The following is a 12,194-nucleotide window of genomic DNA, read 5'->3' as shown; positions in this document are numbered from 1 at the left end:
TGTAGGTGTCACTGAAACAGTTTTCTGTGATGAACTACTTTCCAGTAAGGGAGAAGGTACAGTTACCTCGTCAAGTTCTACTTTCCTCCCACTCACTTCTTTCGAGAGAAACTCCTTCTCTAGAAATGATCCATTCTTAGCAACAAATGTTTTGCCTTCGGATCTGTGATAGAAGGTGTACCCAACAGTTTCCTTTGGGTATCCTATGAATACACATTTCTCCGATTTGGGTTCGAGCTTATCAGGTTGAAGCTTTTTCACATAAGCATCGCAGCCCCAAACTTTAAGAAACGACAACTTTGGTTTCTTGCCAAACCATAGTTCATAAGGCGTCGTCTCAACGGATTTTGATGGTGCCCTATTTAACGTGAATGCGGCCGTCTCTAAAGCATATCCCTAAAATGATAGCGGTAAATCTGTAAGAGACATCATAGATCGCACCATATCTAGTAAAGTACGATTACGACGTTCGGACACACCATTACGCTGTGGTGTTCCGGGGGGCGTGAGTTGCGAAACTATTCCACAGTTTTTCAAATGTACACCAAACTCGTAACTCAAATATTCTCCTCCACGATCAGATCGTAGAAACTTTATTTTCTTGTTACGATGATTTTCAACTTCACTCTGAAATTCTTTGAACTTTTCAAATGTTTCAGACTTATGCTTCATTAAGAAGATATATCCATATCTGCTCAAATCATCTGTGAAGGTGAGAAAATAACGATATCCGCCACGAGCCTCAATATTCATCGGACCACATACATCGGTATGTATGATTTCCAACAAATCTGTTGCTCTCTCCATAGTACCGGAGAACGGTGTTTTAGTCATCTTGCCCATGAGGCACGGTTCGCAAGTACCAAGTGATTCATAATCAAGTGGTTCCAAAAGTCCATTAGTATGGAGTTTCTTCATGCGTTTTACACCGATATGACCTAAACGACAGTGCCACAAATAAGTTGCACTTTCATTATCAACTCTGTATCTTTTGGTTTCAACATTATGAATATGTGTATTACTACTATCGAGATTTAGTAAGAATAGACCACTCTTCAAGGGTGCATGACCATAAAAGATATTACTCATATAAATAGAACAACCATTATTCTCTGATTTAAATGAATAACCGTCTCGCATTAAACAAGATCCAGATATAATGTTCATGCTCAACCCTGGCACCAAATAACAATTATTTAGGTCTAATATTAATCCCGAAGGTAGATGTAGAGGTAGCGTGCCGACCGCGATCACATCGACTTTGGAACCGTTTCCCACGCGCATCGTCACCTCGTCCTTTGCCAGTGCCCGCTTATTCTGTAGTCCCTGTTTCGAGTTGTAAATATTAGCAACAGAACCAGTATCAAATACCCAGGTGCTACTGCGAGCATTGGTAAGGTACACATCAATAACATGTATATCACATATACCTTTGTTCACCTTGCCATCCTTCTTATCCGCCAAATACTTGGGGCAGTTCCGCTTCCAGTGACCAGTCTGCTTGCAGTAGAAGCACTCAGTTTCAGGCTTAGGTCTAGACTTGGGTTTCTTCTCTTGAGCAGCAACTTGCTTGCCGTTCTTTTTGAAGTTCCCCTTTTTCTTCCCTTTGCCCTTTTTCTTGACACTAGTGGTCTTGTTAACCATCAACACTTGATGCTCCTTCTTGATTTCTACCTCCGCAGCTTTTAGCATTGCGAAGAGCTCGGGAATAGTCTTGTTCATCCCTTGCATATTATAGTTCATCACGAAGCTCTTGTAGCTTGGTGGCAGTGATTGGAGAATTCTGTCAATGACGCAATCATCTGGAAGATTAACTCCCAATTGAATCAAGTGATTATTATACCCAGACATTTTGAGTATATGCTCACTGACAGAACTGTTCTCTTCCATCTTGCAGCTATAGAACTTATTGGAGACTTCATATCTCTCAATCCGGGCATTTGCTTGAAATATTAACTTCAACTCCTGGAACATCTCATATGCTCCATGACATTCAAAACGTCGTTGAAGTCCCGATTCTAAGCCGTAAAGCATGGCACACTGAACTATCGAGTAGTCATCAGCTTTGCTCTGCCAGACGTTCATAACATCTGGCGTTGCTCCAGCAGCAGGCCTGGCACCCAGCGGTGCTTCCAGGACGTAATTCTTCTGTGCAGCAATGAGGATAATCCTCAAGTTACGGACCCAGTCCGTGTAATTGCTACCATCATCTTTCAACTTTGCTTTCTCAAGGAACGCATTAAAATTTAACGGAACAACAGCACGAGCCATCTATCTACAATCAATATAAACAAGCAAGATACTATCAGGGACTAAGTTCATGATAAATTTTAAGTTCAATTAATCATATTATTAAAGAACTCCCACTTAGATAGACATCCCTCTAATCCTCTAAGTGATCACGTGATCCAAATCAACTAAACCATGTCCGATCATCACGTGAGATGGAGTAGTTTCATCGGTGAACATCATTATGTTGATCATATCTACTATATGATTCACGCTCGACCTTTCGGTCTCCGTGTTCCGAGGCCATATCTGCATATGCTAGGCTCGTCAAGTTTAACCTGAGTATTCTGCGTGCGCAACTGTTTTGCACCCGTTGTATTTGAACGTAGAGCCTATCACACCCGATCATCACGTGGTGTCTCAGCACGAAGAACTTTTGCAACGGTGCATACTCAGGGAGAACACTTCTTGATAATTTAGTGAGAGATCATCTTATAATGCTACCGTCAATCAAAGCAAGATAAGATGCATAAAAAGATAAACATCACATGCAATCAATATAAGTGATATGATATGGCCATCATTATCTTGTGCTTGTGATCTCCATCTCCAAAGCACCGTCATGATCACCATCGTCACCGGCGCGACACCTTGATCTCCATCGTAGCATCGTTGTCGTCTCGCCAATCTTATGCTTCCACGACTATCACTACCGTTTAGTAAAGCATTACATCGCGATTGCATTGCATACAATAAAGCGACAACCATATGGCTCCTGCCAGTTGCCGATAACTTGGTTACAAAACATGATCATCTCATACAATAAAATTCAGCATCATGCCTTGACCATAGCACATCACAACATGCCCTGCAAAAACAAGTTAGACGTCCTCTACTTTGTTGTTGCATGTTTTACGTGGCTGCTACGGGCTTAAGTAAGAACCAATCTCACCTACGCATCAAAACCACAACGATAGTTTGTCAAATAGACTCCGTTTTAACCTTCGCAAGGACCGGGCGTAGCCATACTTGGTTCAACTAAAGTTGGAGAGGCAGTCGCCCGCAAGCCATCTCTGTGCAAAGCACGTCGAGGGAACCGGTCTCGCGTAAGCGTACGCGTAAGGTTGGTCCGGGTCGTCTCGTCCAACAATACCGCTGAACCAAAATATGACATGCTGGTAGGCAGTATGACTTGTATCGTCCACAACTCACTTGTGTTCTACTCGTGCATATAACATCAACATCATTAACCTAGGCTCGGATGCCACTGTTGGGTTTCGTAGTAATTTCAAAAAATTTTCCTACGCGCACACAGGATCATGTGATGCATAGCAACGAGAGGAGAGTGTTGTCTACGTACCCAACGCAGACCGACTGCGGAAGCAATGACACGACGTAGAGGAAGTAGTCGTACGTCTTCACGATCCAACCGATCAAGCACCGAAACTACGGCACCTCCGAGTTCGAGCACACGTTCAGCTCGATGACGATCCCCGGACTCCGATCCAGCAAAGTGTCGGGGAAGAGTTTCGTCAGCACGACGGCGTGGTGACGATCTTGATGAACTACAGCAGCAGGGCTTCGCTTAAACTCCGCTACAGTATTATCGAGGAATATGGTGGCAGGGGGCACCGCACACGGCTAAGGAATCGATCACGTGGATCAACTTGTGTCAACTTGTATGTTTAGAGGTGCCCCTGCCTCCGTATATAAAGGAGGAGAGGAGGGGAGGCTGGCCGGCCAAAGAGGGAGGCGCAGGAGAGTCCTACTCCCTCTGGGAGTAGGATTCCTCCCCCCAATCCTAGTCCAACTAGGATTCCTCGGAGGGGAAGGGAGAGAGGGGGGCCGGCCACCTTCTCCTAGTCCTAATAGGACTAGGGGAGGGGAAAGGGGCGCAGCCACCTTGGGCTGCCCCTTTCTCCTTTCCACTAAGGCCCATGATGGCCCATATGGCTCCCGGGGGGTTCCGGTAACCTCCCGGTAACCCGGTAAAATCCCGATTTCACCCGGAACACTTCCGATGTCCAAACATAGGCTTCCAATATATCAATCTTTACGTCTCGACCATTTCGAGACTCCTCGTCATGTCCGTGATCACATCCGGGACTCCGAACAACCTTCGGTACATCAAAATGCATAAACTCATAATATAACTGTCATCGTAACCTTAAGCGTGCGGACCCTACGGGTTCGAGAACAATGTAGACATGACCGAGACATGTCTCTGGTCAATAACCAATAGCGGGACCTGGATGCCCATATTGGCTCCTACATATTCTACGAAGATCTTTATCGGTCAGACCGCATAACAACATACGTTGTTCCCTTTGTCATCGGTATGTTACTTGCCCGAGATTCGATCGTCGGTATCCAATACCTAGTTCAATCTCGTTAACGGCAAGTCTCTTTACTCGTTCCGTAATACATCATCTCACAACTAACATATTAGTTGTAATGCTTGAAAGGCTTATGTGATGTGTATTACCGAGAGGGCCCAGAGATACCTCTCCGACAATCGGAGTGACAAATCCTAATCTCGAAATACGCCAACCCAACATCGACCATTGGAGACACCTGTAGTACTCCTTTATAATCACCCATTTACGTTGTGACGTTTGGTAGTACCCAAAGTGTTCCTCCGGTAAACGGGAGTTGCATAATCTCATAGTCGTAGGAACATGTATAAGTCATGAAGAAAGCAATAGCAACATACTAAACGATCAGGTGCTAAGCTAATGGAATGGGTCATGTCAATCAGATAATTCTACTAATGATGTGACCTCGTTAATCAAATAACAACTCATTGTTCATGGTTAGGAAACATAACCATCTTTGATTAACGAGCTAGTCAAGTAGAGGCATACTAGTGACACTCTGTTTGTCTATGTATTCACACATGTATTATGTTTCCGGAAAATACAATTCTAGCATGAATAATAAACATTTATCATGATTATAAGGAAATAAATAATAACTTTATTATTGCCTCTAGGGCATATTTCCTTCAGTCTCCCACTTGCACTAGAGTCAATAATCTAGATTACACTGTAATGAATCTAACACCCATGGAGCTTTGGTGCTGATCATGTTTTGCTCGTGGAAGAGGCTTAGTCAACGGGTCTGCAATATTCAGATCCGTATGTATCTTGCAAATCTCTATGTCTCCCACTTGGACTAGATCCCGGATGGAGTTGAAGCGTCTCTTGATGTGTTTGGTCCTTTTGTGAAATCTGGATTCCTTTGCCAAGGCAATTGCACCAGTATTGTCACAAAAGATTTTCATTGGACCCGATGCACTAGGTATGACACCTAGATCGGATATGAACTCCTTCATCCAGACTCCTTCATTTGCTGCTTCCGAAGCAGCTATGTATTCCGCTTCACATGTAGATCCCGCTACGACGCTTTGTTTAGAACTGCACCAACTGACAGCTCCACCGTTTAATGTAAACACGTATCCGGTTTGCGATTTAGAATCGTCCGGATCAGTGTCAAAGCTTGCATCAACGTAACCTTTTACGATGAGCTCTTTGTCACTTCCATATACGAGAAACGTATCCTTAGTCCTTTTCAGGTATTTCAGGATGTTCTTGACTGCTGTCCAGTGATCCATTCCTGGATTACTTTGGTACCTCCCTGCTAAACTTATAGCAAGGCACACATCAGGTCTGGTACACAGCATTGCATACATGATAGAGCCTATGGCTGATGCATAGGGAACATCTTTCATATTCTCTCTATCTTCTGCAGTGGTCGGGCATTGAGTCTTACTCAATTTCACACCTTGTAACACAGGCAAGAACCCTTTCTTTGCTTGATCCATTTTGAATTTCTTCAAAATTTTGTCAAGGTATGTGCTTTGTGAAAGTCCAATTAAGCGTCTTGATCTGTCTCTATAGATCTTAATGCCTAATATGTAAGCAGCTTCACCGAGGTCTCTATAGATCTTAATGCCTAATATGTAAGCACCGGCCATGTGCTGTGATTGGTGCTCATATCGCCAAAAGAATTCATCCAATTAGTACACTCCTCGAGCCTTATACTTCTAGGATCCTTGGCAAAATTTTCAAACTTTTTGTAGATTAATTCCCATTGAGCCCCATCTTTCGGGTGCCTCATATACCTATTCGCAATTCGCTCATAATGATGCCACCGCAACCTCTTTGCCTCTTTAGGGTTTGCAAACAAACGCCTCAACCATGGAATTAAAGGCAAATACCAAACAACCTTGAACCGGACTCCTGTCTTGATCTCGTCATCCAATTTGTACTTGTCCTTTGCTCTCATGCGCTTGTATCATGCATGCTTGCATGTGGGACTTGCATGAAAATCTTTGTACTCACCACGGTACAATATATAATCATTCACACAAGTGTGTATCTTCTATACTTCAAGTTCCAATGGGAAAAAAATGTCTTCGCTTCATTCATGCTTCTGGGGAGCCCATTATCTTCTAGAAGAATTTCTTTCAAAAGACCTAACATCTCTGTGAAGCCCTTGTTTGATAGACCGTTTGCTGCTTTAAATCTAAGAAGCGCCAGGGTGGCACTCAACCTGGAATATTTCTTTTTGCAACCTAGATACAATTCTTTCTTGGAGTCTGCATCAATGGTTGGCACATCCTTGTACCCAATCATATGCTTATCTGGGCCCTCGAAATCTGCAATCATAGCAGCAAAATCTGGCATATCAAGATCGTCGTCATCTGCGTTGACGTCTTGGTTTTCCAGTGGGTGTTTCGGCTTTCCGGTGTTCCATTGGTAGCTTGACGCCTCTGCCCCGATGTTAGATTAAACATCCATGTGACACTAATCAGGGTTTGGCATCTCGCTGCCCTGGGTATCTTCATCCATGACCTCCTATTCACCATGTCTGGTCCAACGTGTATATCCATCCATGAATCCCCTAGAGACTAAGTGCATATGGACATCTGCAACTTCATGTGACTATGTATTGGCACAATCAGTCACTGTTCAAGATATCAACCGATATGCCGATAAATCGGCCGATTTATCGCTTACCGCTGTTAGACTGATAAGATCAATCGGCCGATAAATCTGCCGATATGGAGATAAATCGGCCGATATGTCGATAAACTGGCCGATTTACCCCTTATCATGGGTCGACCGATAAGTTCCCGATAAGCGATATCCCCAACATTGCAATCAGTACATGGACACATGATGTAATCCACATCACCAATTCTCCTCTTTGTACTTTCAGCCAAATTCTTGAACTCTGTCATGCCACTGATAAAATCTATGGTTTTCCGATTCTTCATCCATCGAGATCGTTCCATCTACAACACATGAATGGTAATTAAAAATAAAACAACAACATTAATACATGGATTAACTGCTGTTGATATACTAGCTACCTCACTAAGAGCATGGTTAATAATACAACCAAGGGTCGGCTATAAGAAGTTGACTTGTCATATACAACCAACCTCTTAGCAGGTATGTACAATAATAACTTTTATATACGTACTAGTTTATCAATAGTTGGCCCACCTTACATCCTCACAAGGTGTCTTGGCGGGTCTCCTTTTGCAGCTGGCTCTACTAACCAAGAGCCCGCTTCTCTTCTCTTTCCTCAAACTAATAAGCACATATATATTATTCTATTCCTTGTAGCCAGACTACCCACAATGGGAGTAACATAGGTAGTGACATCACACATATCTAGATAAAATAGATGATGTGGTAAGCAATAAATGAAGAAATGAAGGAAAGTGGATATGTGTGATGCTACTACCTATGTTACTCCCACTTTGGGTATAGTCTTACTTTAGTATGAGACTACCCACAATGGGAGTAACAAGGTAGTAAAATCACACAAATCTAGATAAAGTAGATGATGTGGCAAGCAATAATTGAAGAAAGAGAGGAAAGTAGTAACATAGCTAGTTACTAGTAGTATGAGTGACATCACATGTACATATCAAGGCAAGATGTGTCTATATCCTAATAAATGAAGTGTTGCATGTTACCACACATATATGTTACTCCCCACTATAGAGGTAGTAACATAGACCAGTGTAACACATGGGCATGTTACTAGTCTATGTTACTACCCATTGTGGCTAGTCTGAGTAACATCACACATCTCAAGGCAAGATGAGTCTATAGCCTAATAAATGAAGTGTTGCATGTTACTACACATATGTTACTCCCCACAATAGAGGTAGTAACATAGACTAGTAACATTCTATGTTACTACCCATTGTGGCTAGTCTTATGTCACTCTATTGTGTACTTACTTGCTCTAATAGTGCATAGTATCATAGAGTAGCTAGTATCATATGTAGTACTTTATTTATATTGTCATGCATGACACATAGTAACATAACATTTATTATGATACGGTTTCATGATATGATACTTAACCCTCTCTTTCTTCATTTAATTAATTCTATGACAGCTCATCAAAATTGCCTAGTTGGCATGCATGATACTAGCTATGATACCCCCTTACTATCAGCCTAGCAAAGGTGTACAGATCATTTGTGCGTCACTCTGTGAGTTTTCATCCGCTTGTTCGAGAAGCGGGGAGAAGTTTGAAACATTTCGGTCGCGAGGTGCGGCCACTGGAGTAGGCCTAGCTGGTATTTCAATTACAGAAAATTCAGATGGAGTTTGAACATCATCAAAATCTCTGTGTGCCTATGGCGTGCTCTCACGACCCCGTGGAAAAAGCTGGTAAAGTTTGGCACAAGTTTTGATGATCGCTCCTTCCAAACCGGGGCATCTCACATGAAGGATCATGGTTTTCCAAAAGGAGACGTGTCAATTCAAACTCCTGTGGCCGGCGACTTCATTGTTTGGCCTCATAAAAATTTCCACGGTACACAATCACCATTATACCACGGGTTTGATTTTCTGGCACATTTTAGTTATCATTAGCTATATTTAAGACATTTTTTGATATTAAGGTGCATTTTGTGCATAAAAATAAAATTACAACCGGAACTGCATGTGTTATCGAAAGGGATGAGGATAGGCTTTCGATCTGGGAGCATCCAACGGTGCAGACGTACGATTCGTGGGGTTTGGGTTCTGGCCAATCAGAAAGCATGACTCAGATCGTGGGTGGGGTGGTGGCGGGGTTTGGTCGGCACACGGCTTTCATCAATGAACCGTGTGCTATTCGCAAACCAGATTGCATATTTTTGTTCACACATACTGCAGTGAGATCGATTGAGTGTTCTACCTCTATGATATAATAATAATAACAAAAAACAGTTCATAGTCATTGCCTGAGCTGACAGCATATCAAGGTCAACATATTAATGGTTCTTACATCAACAGAAAACCGGGCATAACTCACAAATTTAGTACACGTGACAGTTCTAAATTGAACGAATTAAGTTGCAGGGTAAGCATAAAGACTAGTCTTACAGCTTAATTCCCATGTACACGGGGGATTAAGTTGACCCCGAATGAACTTGGGTTTTTTTGATGATTTTAAACTTCTTCTCTGTTGCACTGGTGCGTGATCCCTTGGCTGGCAACTCATCAAATTCATCGTACTCGTCCTGATCGGCAACATCATAGACACCCAGTACCCTTCTCTTCCCATGCATCGCTAAATGGCCATTCTTATATAAGGGGTCTTCCACAAAGAAAATCTGGGTAGCATCGCAGGCAAGAATGAATGGGTCCGCGTGATATGCCATCGTTGTCCTGTTAACACAGGTCTTCCTGTACTCATCAATCCTTACCTGACCAAGAGGGATCCATGCGCACCTGAATAATGCAACCTTAACTTTCACATAGTAAAGCTCCCAAATATGTTTGATGGATCTATAGTATACCTTTTATCAGCTTCATTTACAATCATGCATTCTATTCGAACAGAGTTGTTCTGATACGAGGTCTTCTTATCACGTTCCTCAGTGTAGAACGTGTATCCATTTATGTCATATGCTTGCATTGGTACGTCAGCATCGTAGGTGACAGATTTTGTGCCAACCACGTAGCAATGTCATTGACGGATCCTTGTGCTAAACCATTCTTCAGCCATTCGGCGTAGTTCTTAGTGTGCTCCTTCATCTCCACCTGTGATGAAGGCACCATTGGTAAGAATCTTTGGCGTATCTCCTCCAAGTGCTCTTTGGCATAAGGGATGGGAACTGGGTTGTTAAGCAGTACCATCAAATGGGCTTTCCATGCCAATTCTCTGGGTGCAGCCATTTGTGTGCCAGCAAGGACTGGCTTACCTTTCAGCCTTCCCTCGTGGCGAGAGAGGGGCAAACCAATAGGTCTTTGTTTCATGTATTCGGTGCAAAACTCAACCACCTCCTCTGCGGTATAACCTTGTAGGATGCTTGCCTCTGGATGGTTTCAGTTCCAACAAAAGCGCTTCAGGATTCCCATGAACCGCCTGAATGGACACATGTTGCGAAGAAACACAGGACCACAATACTTTATCTCGTCGAGAAGGTGCACAGTGAGATGGACCATGATATCAAAGAATGACGGTGGGAAAAACATCTCTAGGTTGAACAATATTCTTGCAATATCATCTTGCATATGATCCAACTCTTCAGGATCTACAACTTTTCTCCCATAGTTGGTTGAAGAAATCATAGAGGTCAATGAGTGTGTTTCTTATATCTTTGTCCATTAGATTCCTGATGGCCACCAGGAGGATTTGTGTCAACATTACGTGGCAATCATGTGACTTCATGTGTCCCAACTTCATTTTACCTGAGCTCACATCCATGAGAATTCTGATGTTTGCGGAGTAGGAAGAGGGTGTCTTAACTGACAACAAATAGGTGAAGAACCGTGTTGCTTCTTTTGTACTGAAATTTTAACTTTGGCGAGCATTGATGAATTTTTCATCATCTTCTGCTTCACTCTTGCGTTGTGATTGATCAGCAAGCATATCGAGCCGTGAATCGTCGCCATTCTTTCTTTACCTTTAATCTTGAGCAGAGTACCAAGGATACTTTCACATACGTTCTTCTCTACGTGCATGACATTGATGTAGTGACGTACACGTAGAATCTCCCACTTAAGGTAATTTCCAGAACACCGATTTCTTCTTAAACACTTGATCCTTGGGTGTTAATTTCACCGTCAAAGGGTGGTTCTTGCCAAGCACAACATTAATTTTTTAGCCATGTTGTGGACCACCACCCCTTCATAGGGTCTTGGGGCTACAGCTCCCTTTGTCGTACCATCAAATTCAGCTTTCATCTTTCGGTATGGGTGATTTTTTTGTAAGAACCTACAATGACGCAAATACACTATTTTGTGCGAGTTGGGAAGTCTTCTGCTAGCTGTCCTATCCATGCATGTGACACACCCTACTTCTCCCCTTGTTTTCTGCCCCGATGTGTTGCCTAATGCCGACATATCTTGAATGGTGTGCACCAGCATGGCATGTAGATCGAAAATCTCCTTTCTATAAGCATCATAACATTTTACAACAGGCGCATCTATCCACACTGTCAGCAGTTCTTATACCAGTAGCTGAAAGTAAATGTCGATGTCATTTCCAGGTTGCTTCGGGCCTTGGATAATCATTTACATCATAATGTATTTTTTCTTCATACACAACCAAGGAGCTAGGTTATATATGCACAGAAGCACCGGCCATGTGCTGTGATTGGTGCTCATATCGCCAAAAGGATTCATCCCAGCAGTACACTCCCCGAGCCTTATACTTCTAGGATCCTTGGCAAAATTTTCAAACTTTTTGTAGATTAATTCCCATTGAGCCCCATCTTTCGGGTGCCTCATATACCTATTCGCAATTCGCTCATCATGATGCCACCGCAACCTCTTTGCCTCTCTAGGGTTTGCAAACAAACGCCTCAACCATGGAATTAAAGGCAAATACCAAACAACCTTGAACCAGACTCTTGTCTTGATCTCGTCATCCAATTTGTACTTGTCCTTTGCTCTCATGCGCTTGTATCATGCATGCTTGCATGTGGGACATGCATGAAAATC

This window comes from Triticum dicoccoides, chromosome 3A, assembly GCF_002162155.2.
Source record: "Triticum dicoccoides isolate Atlit2015 ecotype Zavitan chromosome 3A, WEW_v2.0, whole genome shotgun sequence".
NCBI classification, from domain to species: Eukaryota; Viridiplantae; Streptophyta; class Magnoliopsida; order Poales; family Poaceae; genus Triticum; species Triticum dicoccoides.
Note: the sequence above shows the minus strand (reverse complement) of the source record.